This window comes from Balaenoptera ricei, chromosome 1 (genome assembly GCF_028023285.1).
Source record: "Balaenoptera ricei isolate mBalRic1 chromosome 1, mBalRic1.hap2, whole genome shotgun sequence".
Classification (NCBI taxonomy): Eukaryota; Metazoa; Chordata; class Mammalia; order Artiodactyla; family Balaenopteridae; genus Balaenoptera; species Balaenoptera ricei.
The window spans coordinates 125,230,668-125,248,131 of NC_082639.1; the positions used below are offsets into that span (position 1 = coordinate 125,230,668).

General features: G+C 43.8%; 1 pseudogene; it reads right to left on the reverse strand.

Annotated features, from left to right (window-relative positions):
* Positions 1-722: 722 nt before the first annotated feature.
* LOC132368590 (serine/arginine-rich splicing factor 3-like) lies at positions 723-4,954 on the reverse strand (annotated as a pseudogene).
* Between the last annotated feature and the right edge of the window lie 12,510 nt (positions 4,955-17,464).

Sequence of the window (17,464 nt, forward strand, 5' to 3'; positions counted from 1 at the left end):
GGCTCAGTAGTTGTGGCCCACGGGCTTAGTTGATCTGCGGCACCTGGGATCTTCCCGGACCAGGGCTTGAACCTGTGTCCCCTGCATTGGCAGGCGGATTCTTTTCTTTTCTTTTTTTCTTTTGCAACCAAAACGTTAATCCCAAGGATTCTCACAAAACATATTACAAATGACAGCATGAAAAAAAAAATTGCACAGTAACTCAAAGTTCAGCTCTACAATATACTCTTAATCTGGCAGGACATTGGTATCTTGATAATCTCAAATTTCCAAAAAATATTACAAAGAGCTATGTATTCATGTACAGCAATCACAGAGGGGACGTATGACCTAACTCAAAGGTAAACTAACTTCCTTGAAACTTCTTAGATTTTAAACTCCCTGGACAATCTCTTGTCCGGTGTGAAGACTAGTGGAATTTTTAAACCTCTAATCTAGGGTAAGGGTGCGGCTTTCATTTTTACCTGCTGGCTTGGGTTCACAGCACCTTTTAAAGACTGCTTGCTTAACTACAGCTGCATACCATATCCCAGCTACAGAAAGTCTTTTCAATGTTTGCCAGTGTTGTTTCCATAATAGTAAACATCACACTTTAGGTGGGCAGGAGTTAGAGTTTTATTATCAGTCTAGGCAAGACCAAAAATTCAAAGCAAGTTCAATTTTGCTTAAGGGAACATTGTAAGGTAACAATTCTTCATATTACATGCCTCCCAGGACCCATTTCAAACCATAGAGAATGACACCTTTATGTGTCACTGTCCCAAGAGACAAACAAATGTGAACAACTAAAACATTTAAAAAGTGCACCAAGCTTCGGAAGTCTCAAACAAAACTTGAATTTTCTGTACATACTCCTGCCAAATGAAGTTATTGCCTGTACACCACTCCTCTTGCAAAGTGGTCTTCTATTTCCTTTCATCTGACCTAGATCGGCTAGGAGACCTAGAGAAAGATCGGGACGGCTTGTGATTTCTCTCTTGGGACAGGGATCTCTCTCTTCTCCTATATCTAGAAAGGGACCTGCTCTGGCTGACGGAGAAGGCTCTCCATCTTGGAGATGTGTGGGAGGTGGAGGACTCCTCCTCCCATAATCATCTCGAGGGCGACGACCCCAAGAAGGAGGCGGTCACGATTTCGACTTCTCTTTTCCCCATTCGACAGGTCCACTCTTACTCGGCAGCCACATAGTGTTCTCCCATCTAGTTCTCGGACAGCATCGGCTGCATCTCGGGGATCTTCACATTCAACGAGAGCGAAGCCGGGAGGGTTTTTAGCACCCCACACACTTCAGAGTGGTCCATAGTAGCCTAAAGCTCGTTCCAATTCAGCCTTGTTACCACTGTTTCCAAGATTCCCTACATAAACTTTACAGTCCAACGGACAGGAATCACGTTGCAAGACCCTCGTGGCTCCTGGGTTTCACGGGCCACAGGGTGGTCCCGGGCCTCTAGAATCTGGTAGCTGAATCTGCTCGCACAAGCTGTCCTGTGGGGATGCGTTTTCCCCTATGTGTCCAGCCCGGGGCCCTGCTCTCTTGGCCCGGCCTCCCGGGTGAGAGGGTGAACCCCAGCTCCCTGGAGCAGACACTCAGAGCCCTGGTGACCGGACTCACGGCTGACGGGGCTGGAGCGGCGGCTGGACACGTGTGGCCAGCCTGGTGGTGTTTGGCCCCGTCTGCAGTTCCAGTTCCAGCTGAGAAAGAGCCTCCCTGTGTTACTTTCTCCTGGTTGTGTAAGGATCCCCGGTGTCATTTGACAGAAATGTAGACGGTGTGTTCTTTCTCTCTTTTCTCCCTGCTTCCTCTCCTCCCTCTCTGCCTCCCTCTCTCCCTGTACCTCTTTCCCTGTTCCGCTCTCCCTCTACCTCTTTCCCACTCCCTCTCTCTCTCTCCCTCTGTCTCTTCCTCTCTCCCTCCCTCTCTCCCTCTCCCTCCCTCTCCCTCTCTCTTTCCTCTCCCTATCTCCCTCTCTCCTCTCTCCCTCTTCCCTCTTCCTCTTCCCTCTGCCTCTTTCCTCTGCCTCTTTCCTCTCCCTCTTCCCTCTCCTCTTTCCCTCTCCTTCTCTCCCTCCCCCTCTCTCCCCCCTCTCTCTCCCTCTTCCTCTTTCCCTCTCCCCTGTCTCTGCCTCTCCCTCCGTCTCTCCCTCTGGGAGGGAGTGAGGGAGATGGAGAGATGGAGGGAGCGGGAGAGTTGGAGGGAGAGGGAGAGGGAGAGGGAGAAGAGGGAGGAGAGGGAGGGAGGAGACGTCTCTCCCTCCCTCCCTCCCTCTGCCTCCCTCCCTCTCCTCCCTTTCCCTCTCCCTCCGTCTCTCCGTCTCCCTCACTCCCTCTCAGAGAGGGAGAGACGGAGGGAGAGGCAAAGACAAGGGAGAGGGGGAGAGGGAGAGAGGGAGGGGGAGAGAGAGGGGGGAGAGAGAGGGGGGAGAGAGGGAGAGCTCTCTTCCTCCCTCCCTCTCCCTCTCTCCTCCTTCTCTCCCTCTCTCCCTCACCCTCTCTCCCTCTCCCTCCCTCCATCACGTTCCCACCTTCTCCCTCTCCCTCTCTCCCTCCCAGAGAGGGAGAGACAGAGGGAGAGGGAGAGGGGGGAGACAGGGACACGGAGAGGGAGGGAGGGAGGGAGGGAGACAGAGAGGGAAGCAGGCACCCTCTCACCTTCTCCCTCTCCCTACCTCCTTCTCCGACTCCCCCTCTCCTCTCCCTCTGTCTCGCCCTCTCCCTCCCTCCCTCTAGGAGAGGGAGAGGGAGAGGAAGGGAGGGAGAGGGAGAGAGGGAGGGGGAGGGAGACAGAGAGGGAGAGACGTCTCGCCCTCCTTCCCTCTCCCTCCCTCGCCCTTTCCCTTCCTCTCTCCCTCTCCCTCCCTCTGTCTCACCCTCTCCCTCCCTCTGTCTCTCCCTCTCCCTAACTCCCTCCCAGAGAGGGAGAGATGGAGGGAGAGGGGGAGAGGGAGAGAGGGAGGGGGGAGAGAGGGAGAGGAAAGAGGGAGAGTGGGAGAGAGGGAGAGAAGGAGGAGAGAGGGAAAGGGAGGAAGAGACCTCTCTCTCTCTCCCTCTCTCCGTCTCTCGTCTCTCCCCCTCTCTCCCTCTCCCTTGTCTCTGCCTCTTCGTCTCTCTGTCTCTGGGAGGGAGTGAGGGAGATGGAGAGACGGAGGGAGAGGGAGGAGAGGGAGCGAGGAAGAGGGAGAGGGAGAGAGGGAGGGAGAGAGGGAGGGAGGGAGAGATGTCTTTGTCTTTCCCTCCCTCCCTCTATCCCTCTCTCCCTCTCCCCCCTCCCTCTCCTGCTCCCTGTCCCTCTCCCTCCCTCTATCCCTCTCTCCCTCTCCCCCCTCCCTCTCCTGCTCCCTGTCCCTCTCCCTCCACCTCCTTCCCTCTCCAGAGAGGGAAGGAGGTGGAGGGAGAGGGAGAGGGAGCAGGAGAGGGAGAGAGGGAGAGGGAAAGAGGTATAGGAAGAGCGGAACAGGGAAACAGGGACAGGGAAAGGGGGACAGGGAGAGAGGGAGAGGGAAAGAGGGAGAGGGAGAGCAGAGCAGGGAAACAGGGAGAGGGAAAGAGGGAGAGGGAGAGGGAGAGCAGAGCAGGGAAACAGGGACAGGGAAAGAGGGAGGCAGAGAGGGAGACGGAAACGGGGAAAGGGAGGGGGGACGGATAGAGGGAGAGGGAGAGAGGGACAGGGAAAGAGAGACAGGGATGGAGGGAGGGAGAGAGGGACAGGATAGGGCAAGAGGTACAGGGAGAGAGGGAGGGAGAGAGGGAGGGAGAGAGGCAGAGGGAGAGATGGAGGGAGAGTGAGAGGCAGGGAGGTAGAGGGAGGGAGACAGGGAGGGAGACAGAGAGGGAGACAGAGAGGGAGACAGGGAGAAGGGCTGATGGGGGCTCCCTCCCCCTCCCATCCTCTGCCCACTGCTTTCTCTTTTTTCTGCTTCAACAAAGACCAGGCGCCTTTTAGATCAGCCCTGAAGTCAACGTTGATGCTTGGGACGGCCTGACCTCCCCGCTGCCTTCCAGCCCAGGACCACAGCTGGGAGATGAAGTCTGTGGGGCCCTGGAGGGGGGCGGCGGCGGCGGCGGAGGTGGTGGAGGCAGGCACCTCCTCTGACGCCCAATCTCTCCTCGTTTATGAGGCAGCCGCCAGCTCCCCTCCCTGACTCCCCAAGATTTGGGGCCATTTTAATATGTGTCGATAATGCCATGAGCTACTATTTAACTTTTCCACGAGGACCCATCTCCCAAAATGCAGTGGTTTTCAGGCTTGGCTGCACTAGAGAACCCCCAGGGAAGGGAGAGATGTCTGTACCTCCCTCTCTCTCCCTCTCCCTCCGTATCTCCTTCTGGCTCTCTCCCTCTCCTTCTGGGGTGATGCCCGATGAGCTCAGATTCGCAGATGTTCCCCCCATCCCCTCTCTGTGCCTTGCGTGGGGCCTGGGCCTTCTCACTGTGGCCCGGGAACAGCCTCGACATTCAGACATCGGTTCCTGCAAGGACACTTGCGTTTGGTCCATACCGCATGTGGCTGCAGTCTGTGCTTCTCCCGTTTAGCATCTTCAGTAGATGGGGGCTGTGCATGAGCCCTTCATCTTCCCCGCAGACACCACTGGTGCTTGCTCGGCCTCGCGGGTGATGTCCACGGGGGACAGACCTGTGTCCCCACCTTCTTGGGCTGCAGACAGGCCACATTGGTCCTGTGGTGACTGGGGGCTCCCAGGAGAACCCCACCGCAGACCCAGAGAGGTGGCCCCAGAGAAGGTGGCGTACGCCTGGGGCCAGGCCTCACCAGCCAACCACGGGCCACCTGCAGCAACAGGTCTCTCGCCGTCCAGGAGCTGGGTGTTTGGGCGCCGTGGGGATGAGCTGCTGTCTGCACGGCAGCCAAGTTTGTATTGTTGAGCCCAGGGAGGCCCCTGGGTGGCTCCTGGAGAGCCTGGTCACATTTCTTCCTGCCCTTGGCCTTAGAGCTCATCATGGTTCACGCCGTTTCTGGTTCCAACAGGACCTGTGTTCATAAAGACCACATGTTAGGACAGCACCAAAGTGCTACAAGTGGGCACAGGGGGTCTCTTTGACACATGGAAATGTTTTAAAATTAGACTGTGGTGCTGGCTGCACAACTCAGAGTTTACTAAAACTCATCAAATTTACACTCATAGTGAGTGAATTTTATAACATGTAATATCATGCCTCGATAAAGCTGTTTTTCAAAGAGTAAAAGTTGCAAAATTTTGTTTTGACCAAAACCATGTTTCAAAGACACCAATTCTCACACGAATTCAAAAAGATCAATATTCAGACTCTGGATTAAGCTCTGAAGTCAGTGTGAGAAAATGAAATGTCTTCCATGGCAATAATGATGTGACGTCATAGTACTTTAACCATGATGTTCTTTATATATGAGAGTAACATTTGCATACTTTATGAATTAAGCATCTATTTTGGAGTCTCCTTATAATCGGAAACATCCTTCTCTAACAGGAGAGGGTATGCAGTCAGAGAAGTGAGTAGATTGTCAACAGACAGATGGAATTTATCAAATGTTATGTGCCCCACTTGCATATGATGAAATTATTTCAGTATATCACAGAAGAAAATGGTAGCAAAACATCTTAACCATACAAATTGATTTTAACCGACAAATTGATTTTACTGTCTATTTGATAACCAGTATCCCTTTAAAACCATTCTTTCAATGAGCCAAACCCAGGACACTTGTCAATCTCTAAATGAGTAAGTTTTACTGACAGCAAATTAGGAATCCACTTCATTGATGTCCGTTAAGACGTATGGTTTCTATGTAAGGATGAGGAAGATAAAGGCAGCTGTCATTTACTTAACCTTTTTTATTCTGGAAACCGGCAATTAAAAACAAAGAAGTTAAGCATTGATCCTGCTCTATTAGTCTTCTATTGCTGTGTAACAAATATCCACAAACTCAGTGACTTAAAAACACCACTAATAAATACCTCCCAGTTCTGGAGGTCAGAAGTCCTGGCTGGCTCTGCTGGGTTTTCTGCCTAGGGGCTCACAAAGCCAGAATCAAGGTGCTGGCAACCTGGGTTCTTATCTAGAGGCTCCAGGGAGGAATCTGCTCCCAAACTCATTCATGCTGTTGGCAGAATGCAGTTCCGAGGGCTGTAGGACTGAGGTCCCCGTTCCCTTGCTGCCTGCCAAGGAGGAGGGGTCACCCTCAGCTCCTCGACACACTCACAATCCTTCTCATGGGGCCCCCTCCACCTGCAAAGTTGCCAAGGGTGCGTCCCACCTTTCTCCTGCTTCAATCTCTCTGACTTCTGCTGCCGGCCTGAGGACATTCTCTGCTTTTAAAGGGCTGGTGTGAGCAAATTCAACCCACCCAGAACACAACCTTAATTATATCTGCAAAATCTCTTTCAGCGGGTTACCCCTGGGAGTAACCCCTGGAGGCTTTTAAAAGTCACGGGAGACGTCGCAGAAATCTGCCAACCGCACCTGACTGTCTTTACAGGCAAATATATAGCACAAGTGGATGAGTAAAAAGCAGTCAACGTGGAAGGAATGGCATGATTAGCAAACTCACCGCTTCCTAACTTCCTAATAAAATAATCGATTTATGCAGAGATCGTCAGTGAAAATGAAACGAATGGCAGATGACAGCTGAATGAGGAGCCGGAGAGCTGAGCGCACCTGAGCCCACTTTAGAGAAGTGACGGACGGCAGAGCGGCCCCTACGTGTCATGTGCCTCTTGCTACAAAGTCCGAACCTAACACGCTAATCCAGCTGTTGGAGCTGGCTTTCAGCTCATAGGAAATTTAGGAAGCAGAAGTGCAATTTAAATGACACCACGAAAAAGCAAACAGAGAAATCCAGAATGTGGAACACTCTACAGCCGGCCCAGTTTCTTCAATACGTCAATTACCTGGGGGTGGGGGTGGGGGTGGGGTGGGGGGCTGTTCTGGATTAATGGGATGTTATTACCAATTACAATACAAGAACAATATTTGGATCCTGATTCAAAAAACACAAGAGTAAAAGGACATTTTAAAGTTAATCAGAAAAACCTGAATATGGACTCAGTATTAAAGTAAGAATCATCATTTTCATTGGTTGGCATAAAGGTCTTAAGGTTGTATGAGAAAACATTCAGATTTTTTAGAGACGCACATAGGGCTGAAATGCTACGAGGGGTTTGCTAATTGCTTTAAAATATTCCGGCAACCACAAGAAGAGGGGATGGACAAAGCAGGTACACAAAATGTTGAAACATACCGAATCTGGCTGATGTATATGCATGGGGGCTCATTGTTCTGGTCCACTTTTACCCCGGACTAAAAATTTTTATAATAAACGATTTCATTTAAGAGATTTCATTCATTGAGCATCTGCTGAGAATCAATCACTGTGCTCAGGGCTTCGCATCCACTTCCTGCTGGATCCTCACTACGGCCTTATGAAGCAGGTACCATTTGTATCCCCACTTTTATAGCTAAGAATATGAAACAACGACCAGTGTGGGGTGTAGCCGACAGGCCTGCCAATTGCCCGCCACCCCAGCGAAGCCTCAGAGGCCAAGGAAATGAAAGATTTCTACATTTTTTTGTTTCACAAAGCAGTCTGACAAGTCGCCTGCAGCCCGCGTTGGAGGGCGATGCCCCAAACCATGCGCCAACCGCAGCACAGGGGATGCTGGAAGGTTCGGAAGGAGACAAAAGGCGGAGACAGGTAGAGGGTGAAAGAGAAACAGAGGGACCACAGAAAAGCAACAAGGTGGAAACACAGGGAGACAGTCACGGAAAGGGGCGGAGGGAAGAGATGGGGAGACAGTGGGGAAGAGGGATGTGCTTGAAGGGGGATGTCACAGACCTAGAGTCAGACAAAGCTACTGCAACCTTGGTCCACCTTCCACTCTGCCCCACCCCTCACACCAACCAGAAAACGGGAACGCCTCGGAGCAAAGGAGGGACCAGACACGTTCAGTATAGAGCTCTGTCCACGTGTAGTTACAGATCCGTGTCAGGCACGGTTACCTTGTCCTCTCTCCCCATCCCCCAGCCCCCATCCCGTGACCTTCTCCCCAGACAGCTCACCAGCTCCAAGCTCAGAGTCAGGAGGAAGGGAAGGAGGAGTTATTTATTTATCTAAACCATGTTTCAGTTTTTTAACGGCCTAACTGAGATAAAAGTCACAGACCCTCAGTGCCCAGCAAAGCTGTTCTCAGCGGGGAAAGTCTGTGAGGCTGAAGTTAATAGCACGAGGGCCACGTTAATGCCACTAGGGGGTTCAGATCAGAGGCTCCTGGAGGCGGCTTCAGGTGACGGTTTAATCACAACGGAAAAAACGGGTCTGGGGTTTGCAACGTGTGACTGGGGGGGTGGGGGGAGTGGGGATGGCAGAAAGGGGTTACAGGAGGGAGCGTGGGGAGCAGAAAACACAAAGGAAGACAGAATCCTCAAACAGAATCCTCAATGCCTTTCAGAGACTGGAACTAGACCTGCAGAGGAGGGCAGCCCTGTCACACCGACCCCCCACCCCGCCCCGGGCATGTTAATAACACGGAACCACTTGCTCAAATTACACGTTAAAAAACACCTTCTTGGCCTTCCCTGGTGGCGCAGTGGTTACGAATCCGCCTGCCAACGCAGGGGACACGGGTTCGAGCCCTGGTCCCGGAAGATCCCACATGCCGCGGAGCAACTAAGCCCGTGCGCCACAACTACTGAGACTGCGCTCTAGAGCCCGCGAGCCACAACTACTGAGCCCGCGTGCCACAACTACTGAAGCCAGCGCACCCTAGAGCCCGTGCTCCACAATAAGAGAAGCCACCACAATGAGAGGCCTGCGCACTGTAACAAAGAGTAGCCCCCGCTCACCGCAACTAGAGAAAGCCAGTGCGCAGCAATGAAGACCCAACACAGCCAAAAATAAAATAAAATAAAAAATAAAATAAATTAAATTTAAAAAAAAACTGTAAATGACGCCTGCCCTCAAAAAATGCCCTGGGGTAGGGCATAGGCAAGGAAATTCAACACATGACAAATTTTTCAAGAACTCAATATGAAGAGGGAAGGTGTAGTCACTCTTTAAAAAAAAAAGGAAAAGAAAAAAAAGGACATGCCTAAAGTTCACTATAAGGAATTCTCAGCCATATGCAAATCCAACGTCCAAAAAGGTTTCAGCTCACACCAGTCAAATGACCATCAGCAAAAAGTCTACAAACTGTAAATGCTGAAGGGCTTTTAGAGAACTGTGTACCTTCTAGCTGCTGGTGGGATGTAAAGTGGTAACAGCACTAACACAAACTGAATGGAGCTGCTTTAAAAGGTAAAAATTCAGCTACCATATGATGCGGCAGGGCACCTTTTGGGCCTATAACCTAAGGCCACCAGAATCGGAAAGACAGAGGCAGGCAAATGTGCACTGCAGCAATATTGAAATAGCCAAGATATGGAAGCAAAAAAAAGGTCCATAAACAGATGAATGGACAAAGAAGAAGTGGTATATAGACAGAATGGAATATAAGTCACGAAAAAAAATAAAAGAATGGCATATGCAGCACCACACATGAGCCTAGAGATAATCACACAACGTGAAGTAAATCAGAATGCGAAAGACAAATGCCTTTTGATATCACTTATGTTATCTGAAAATTCATAAAAATGAACATATTTCCACAGAGAAAGGCAATCTCAGATTGAGAAGACAAACTTATGGTTAAGCCAAAGAAAAGGTGTGAGGAATGGATAAATTAGGATATTGGGGTTAACGCACATATACTAATACGTATAAAATATATAATCCCCAAAGACCTATGGAATACCAAGAGTGGTCTACTCAACACTCTGTAATAACCTACATGGAAAAGAACCCAAAGATCAATAGATATATGTATATGTGTAAATGAACAAGATTCTGTACACCTAGAAAAAAAGACATTTTTCAATCAAGTTTGCTCTGATAAAAACTACAACTTAAAGACACAGACAAGAATTAAGGAGGCTAAAACTTATGGGGGTTTGTCCTGGCACATTCCACTCTAATCTGCAACCTAAAAGCACAACTTGCAGCAAGGTTCTGTTTCCCTAGCAAGCAGAGTTGGCAACGTAGAAGTCTTCCCACCCTAAGGCCGTTTCCTCAAACAGCAGCTCAAATCTACTGCTAATGGTCACTAATATTCACAAGGACTGCAGGGCTGTAAATGACTCATGCCCTCAAAAAATATCCTGGGGCAGGGAATGGCCAAAAAATCCAAACGCGGCAAATTTTTCAAGAAGGCAATTAGAAGTTGTAAGTTTAGCTCAATCTTAAAAAAAAATGAAAAGGACATTGATAAACGCAAAACATCAGGAATTGTCAGACGCATGGAAACCCAATCTACACAAAGGTATCACCTCACACCAGTCAGAATGACCATCAGCAAAAAGTCAACAAACAATAGATGTTGAAGAAGTTGTGGAGAACAGCATAACCTCTCGGTCTAAGTGGGATGTAAACTGGTAACAGCCAATAATAGGAACAGAATGGCAGTGTGTTTAAAGGTAAAAAGTGAGTCACCATATGATCTGGAAGGCCCACTATTGGGCCTGTCACCTGTGAAAGCCAGAATCCAAAAGACACGGGATGGAAAATCGTGTATTGCAGCAGTATTTACAATAGGCAAGACATGGAAGCAAACAAAATGCCCATCAACAGATAAATGGACAAAGAAGAAGTGGTATACGTACCGAATGGAATAGTAGCCTCGGGAAAAAAATGAACAGTGCCGTTTACAGGACTACAGATGAGCCTAGAAATAATCATATTAGGTTAAGTCAGTCAAAAGGGAATGACAAATATCCTATGATATCATTTATACATGTTATCCTAAGATTGCTACCAATGAACATATTTCCACAGAAAAAGACACTCACAGACTTATAAAACAAACTAATGGTTAACCAAAATGAAAGGTGGGAGGATGGATAATTTAGGACTAAGGGGCTAACATACATAGATTAATGTATGTTAAATGTACATAAACATATAACATATAAACTATATGAATTATATAATCACTAATACATAGAAAATATATAATGACAAAACACCTACCAAATACCAAGGGAGGTCTACTCAACATTCTGTAATAACATACATGGTAACAGGATCCGAAGATGAACAGACATATGCATGAATCATTGAGCAGATTCTGTACAGCCAAACAATCACAACACTCGAATCAAATTTACTCCGATAAGAAATAGAAATTAAATTTAAAAAGCAAACATAAGTAAGGAGACATAAACTTCTGGGGGCTTGTCCCAGCACATTCCACTCTAATTTACAACCTTGGAACACTACCTCCAGGAAGACTCTGTTGCCCTAGTAACAAGAGTTGAGAACGAAATAATGCTGCCACCTTGTGGCTCTTTCCCACAACAGCAGCTTTAAACCCAGTGCTAATGGTAGCTTAATAGTCACAAGGACTGCTGGGCTGTAAATGACGCCTGCCCTCAAAAAATGCCCTGGGGTAGGGAATAGGCAAGGAAATTCAACACATGACAAATTTTTCAAGACGTCAATATGAAGAGGGAAGTTGTAGTCACTCTTTAAAAAAAAAAGGAAAAGAAAAAAAAGGACATGCCTAAAGCTCAGTATAAGGAATTATTAGCCACATGCAAATCCAACGTCAAAAAGGTTTCAGCTCACACCAGTCAAATGACCATCAGCAAACACTGCAGGATTCCACTCCCTGTGCTTTGTGGCTGCTTCCCACTAGCTATCTAGTTTACATTTGGTAGTGTATATATGTCCATGCCACTCTCTGACTTCATCCCAGATTACCCTTCCCCCTCCCTGTGTCCTCAAGTCCATTCTCTATGGCTGAGTCTTTATTCCTGTCCTGCCCCTAGGTTCTTCATAACCATTTTTTTCTTTTTTTTTAGATTCCATATATATGTGTTAGCATACGGTATTTGTTTTTCTCTTTCTGACTTACTTCACTCTGTATGACAGTCTCTAGGTCAATCCACCTCACTACAAATAACTCAATTTCATTTCTTTTTATGGCTGAGTAATAGTCCATTGTATATATGTGCCACAGCTTTATCCATTCATCTGTCGATCCTGCCAACACTTTTACTTTACTCAACTGAGACCAATGTCAGACTTGTAAGGTAATAAATTTACGATGTTTTGAGTCACTCAATTTGCGGTAATTCGTATGAAAGCAATAAAAAACAAATACAGAGGTCCTACAAGAGCCAGGCTATATATTTATATTTAAGTATTTCTAAAATGAATTTAACCCTGTGATTCACAGCAGCAGCAGCTTCCAAGGGATCCCACCACACACCTGAGGCGAAAGCAGCCTAATAAAGAAGCAGTGACAGCAGCAGGTCACTGCCCCACACTTGGGGTAGAGGGGGATTTGATCTACTGTAGCAGCAGCGTAGCCTGAATGGGAATGCATCCTCCTGTGGCACTAGTCCCATCAGCATTAGTCTAATCTGCTAGCATCTGCTGTGCCAACAGGCCCAACGTATACAAACCCTCCAACTCAGTAGCATTAAGTGAGCCAGGCTCAGTGTTTCCTGAAACTCATATCCAATGGCACTGGAAAGCCCAGGTATCACCTACTGTTATGAAAACATAAAAAACAATAACAGAAGACTGGCAACTTCAGAAAGAAAAGGGGAACAATGGAATGGGTGAAAACAAGTGGGATAAATATAAGAGACTATCATTAGCCTCATGAGTTTCTTAAATTCCCTATGACGGTCAAAGCAAAAATTATGACACCATCTGATGTGGTTCTCAATGTATATAAAGGAAATACTACAGAAAATCATACTTTAAAACGGGGGACTATTAAGAGACCTAAATGGAAGTAAAATTTTGAAACTTCACTTGAAGTAATAAAAGACAGATTCCAGTAGGCTATGATAAGTTACATATGTATAGTGTAATGCCAAAAGCAACCACTAAGAAAACTATACAAACAGTATACACAAATGATTATAAATAAATTAGATTAAAATGGACTTACCAAAAAATGTTTAAGTAACCCACAAGAAGGCAAAATAAGAGAAACACAGGATTGAGAAACTAAGGTAAAAGACAAAACAAAAAATAAAATGGTAGACCTAATCTTTAACATAGCAATAATTACATTAACTGTAAACGATCTAAATAACCAAGTCAAAGACAGAGATTGGAAGAGTAGATGAAAAAATCACAAGCATGATCCAACTCTATACTGTCTATAAGAAGCTTACTTTAAACATCATGATATAGGTAGTTCAAAGTAAAAGGATGAAAAAGGTATATCATGTGAACATTCATCAGAAAAAGCAGGAATGGCTATATTAATATCAGATAAAGTAGATTTCAGAGCAAAGGAAATTATTAGGGGCAAAGAGGGTCATTACATAAAGATAACAGGAATAATCCACCTAGATGACCTAGTGATACTAAATGTGTGTGCACCAAACAACAGAACTTCAAAACACATGAAGCAAACACTGAAAAAGGTAAAAGGAGAGAATTTCAAATCCACAATTATTATTTGAGACTTCAACACAGCAATTTATAGAACTCCCAGAGAGAAAAATCAGCAAGGGTATGGAAGAACTGAAAACATCATCAATCAACAGGATATAACTGACATTTAAAGAACACACTCAATAAAAGCAGAATACATATTCAAGTGTCCATGGAACATTCACTCATATACCATACACTGGGTGATAAAAAAAAACATTAGCAGATTTAAAAGAATTAAAATCATAGAGAGTATATTCTCTAGCCATAATGGAACCAGACTAGAAATCAATAACAGAAAGACAACAGGAAAATCTTCAATCACATGAAAACTAAACATCACAATTCCAAATAACTCATGGGTAAAAAGTCAAGGAAAAATTTTTAAATGCATAGAATAAAAGAAAATGGAGATATAACAGATCAACATTTGTGGAATGAAGTGAAAGCAATGCTGAAAGGGAAGTCTATAGCACTAAATTGGGAAAGAAAATATTTCAAAGAAATAGTCTAATTTTCTATATTAAAATAGTAAAAACGGAAGAGGAAAAAACACTAAACAAGCAGAAAGAAGGAAATAATAAAGATGAAACAAAAATCCATGAAACTGAAAACAGGAAAATGGGGGGGGGGGAGGAAATCAATGAAACAAAAGGCTGGTTCTTCAAAATAAACAATCTCATCAAGAAAGATGTAGCAAGACTGATCAAGATAAAAAGAGAGATGGCACAAATCACAGATATCAGAAATGCAACCAAGGATACCATGACATATCCTGCAGGTTAATAAGGGACAAGTTATTATGAACAAGTCTACACTATAAATTCAAAAATGTGGATGAAATGGACCAATGCGTCTACACCCAAAACTACCAAAACTCAGCCAAGATGAAAGAGACAATCTCAATTTTCCTGTAACTATGAGAAACACTGATTTTTCATTTAAAAACTCCCAAAAGAAATATTCAGGCTTAGATGTTTCACTTTTACCCAAGACTTAAAGAATTAACACCAATTTTACATGACTTGATAAGAAACAGAAGTAGAGGGAACAGTTCCTAATTAATTTTATGAAGCCAGTATTACCTTGATACCAAAACCAGACTGGGATAGTATAGAAAGAAGAAAACTACAGGCCAGTATTTTTTATGAAATTGGCTGTAAAAATCTTCAGCCAAATATTAGCAAATTAACTCCAGAAATATATAAAAAGAATAATATACCATGACCAAGTGGTATTTATGCCAGTTATGCAAAGTTGGTTAAATATTTGAAAATCAAACAATGTAATCTACCATATCCAATAGATTAAGGGGGAAAAGTCATGTGATCCTAATCATTAATGCAGAGAAAGCATTTGACAAAATCCAATCCCATTCATGATTTAAAAAAAAAGAAGAAAAGAAACTCCAAGCAAACTAGGAATAGAAAAGGAACATACAGAAACTCATAAAGATGATCTACAAACAACCTATACCGACATTATATTTAACTGTGAAAGACTGAACGCTTTCTCTGTAAGATCAGAAACAAGGCACCGATATCTGCTCTCACCACTTTTATTAAATATATTACTGGAGGTTCTAGTAAGAAAATAAAGCAAAAATAAATAAACAGATAAATTTAAAAGTTAAAGTTTTAAAAAGTTTATTTAAAAGATGAAAGAACTATTCCTACTATGTTGAATAGGAAGGAATATATCCTCCTGAATGTTGAATAGTAATATATCCTATTATATTGAATAAGGAAAACTAAAACTGTCTGTATCTGAAGATGAGATGATAATCTAAATGGAGAAAATACCAAGGAATCCACAAAAAGCTTGAGAAATAATATTAGTTTGTAAATGTTTTAGAGTACAAGATCCACACAATTTTATCAAATTATATATTAATAACAAATGTGTAGAAGCTTAAATAAAAATATGTGATGCCATTTACAACTGACCTAAATAAATACTTAAATAGAAGCCCAATAAGACATTTATAGGACCTCTATACTGAAAATTACAAAATGCTGATGAAGAAAATTTTAAAAGTCCCAAACAAATAGGGAGACATACCTTGTTCATGGATTAGAAAACACAACATAATAAAGCTGTCAATTCTCCCCAAGTTAAGAGGCTTAACACAATTACTCTTAAAATGCCCTCAAGGTTTTTGTGGATATAGACAAGCTTATTCTAAGATTTATATGGTAGGAAGAGGCTGAAGAACAGCTAAAACAATTTGTAAAGGAAGATTAAAATGGGAGGAATTAATCTACCCAATTTCAAGATTTCGCAGTAGTGATGGAGGGTAGATACATAGATCAATGGAATGGAACAGAGAACCCAGCAATAGACTGACACAAATACATTTAACTTGGTTTTGACAGCAGTGCAAAAGCTATCAAGGAAGAATAGACTTTTCAAAAAATGGTACTGAAACAGTTGGACATCCCTCGACAAAAACAAACAAACAAACAATGAACCTTAACCTAAACCTTACACATCTTACACAAAAATTAAATCAAAGTGGATCATAATCTTAAATGTAAAAGCAGGACATTTTTAGAAAAAAAAAATAGGAGAAAATCTTTGGCATCTACAACTAGGTGAATAATTCTTAGACTTGACACCGAAAGTATGATCAATAAAAGCAAAAACTGATCAATCGGATCTCATCAAAATGAGTTAAAAATGCTTCATAGAAGATCCTTTTAAGTGGATGAAAACTCAAATTACACAGTGGGAAAACATATTTGAAAATCCCATAGGAGACAAATGACTTGTATCTATAATATACAAAGAACTCTCCAAACAACTTAAAAAAATCCAACTAGAGAATAGGCAGAAGACAGGAACAGACATTTCATGGAAGAGAATATACACATGGCAAAGAAGCACATGAAAAGATGTTCAACATCGTTAGCCATCAGGGAAATGCAAATTAAGACCATAATGAGATATCAGAGAATAACTAAAATTAAAGTATAGTGACAACATCAAATGCTAGCGAGTACGTAGAAAAATTATATCACATCACTGGTGGGAAAATAAAATGGTTTAGCCACTCTGAGAAACAGCTTGACAGTCTCTTTTAATCCTAAAAGTAGATTCACCCTACAATGCAGTAATTGTACTCTTGAACATTTATCCAAAAGAAACAAAAACTTAATGAAGTTCCCACAGAAACTTACACATAAATGTTCAGAGCAGTTTTATTTCTAATAGCCACAAACTGGCAACTCCCCAAATGTCTTTCAATGGGTGAATGTTGAAACAAATTGTGATAAAATCTTATGATAGAATACTACCGAGCAACAACAAGGAACAAATTATTAATATATGCAAAAATTGAAATGAACTTCAAGGGAATGATGCCGAGGGAAAAGTTTTTAAAAGCCAATCTCCGAAGATTAAGTAATTCATGATTATATTATTCTTAAAATAACAAAACTGTGGAGATGGAGAACAGATTAGAAGTTGCCAAGGGTTAGAGATGGGGGTAGAAGGTACAGCGGGGGAACTCTGTGAGGTTTTTGTGGTCCCAGTACAAATAATACAGCAATCTTGGTTTTAATCCCTAAAGATTTTTAAAAGCAATTCCTAGTAAGAGGTGTCCAGATATTTAGCAATGGCAGCAGATTAGAGGTATAGCTCCCCAACATGACAACTTCGAAAGAGATCTATACTATCAATACTAATTTAATGCATATGTTAATTTTTAAAAGGCCAGTCACAATACTTAAATGGTACATATCTTAACGATATTACTCTGGGTATCCAGCTATACCAGATGGACTAGCAGGATTTTCTGTCCATTCAATCTTATTTAAGACAGTAAATCTTATAATAAGACAGTTAAAAAAAGAAAAAGAAAAACAACAAACCTCAACTACAGTTGGATATTCTCACAGCAAGATGAGGTGAAAATACGTAGCAGCGGTTCAAAAGCTTAAGCAGTGGCACCTAAATTTGGCTGCACATTAGAATCCTCTGAAG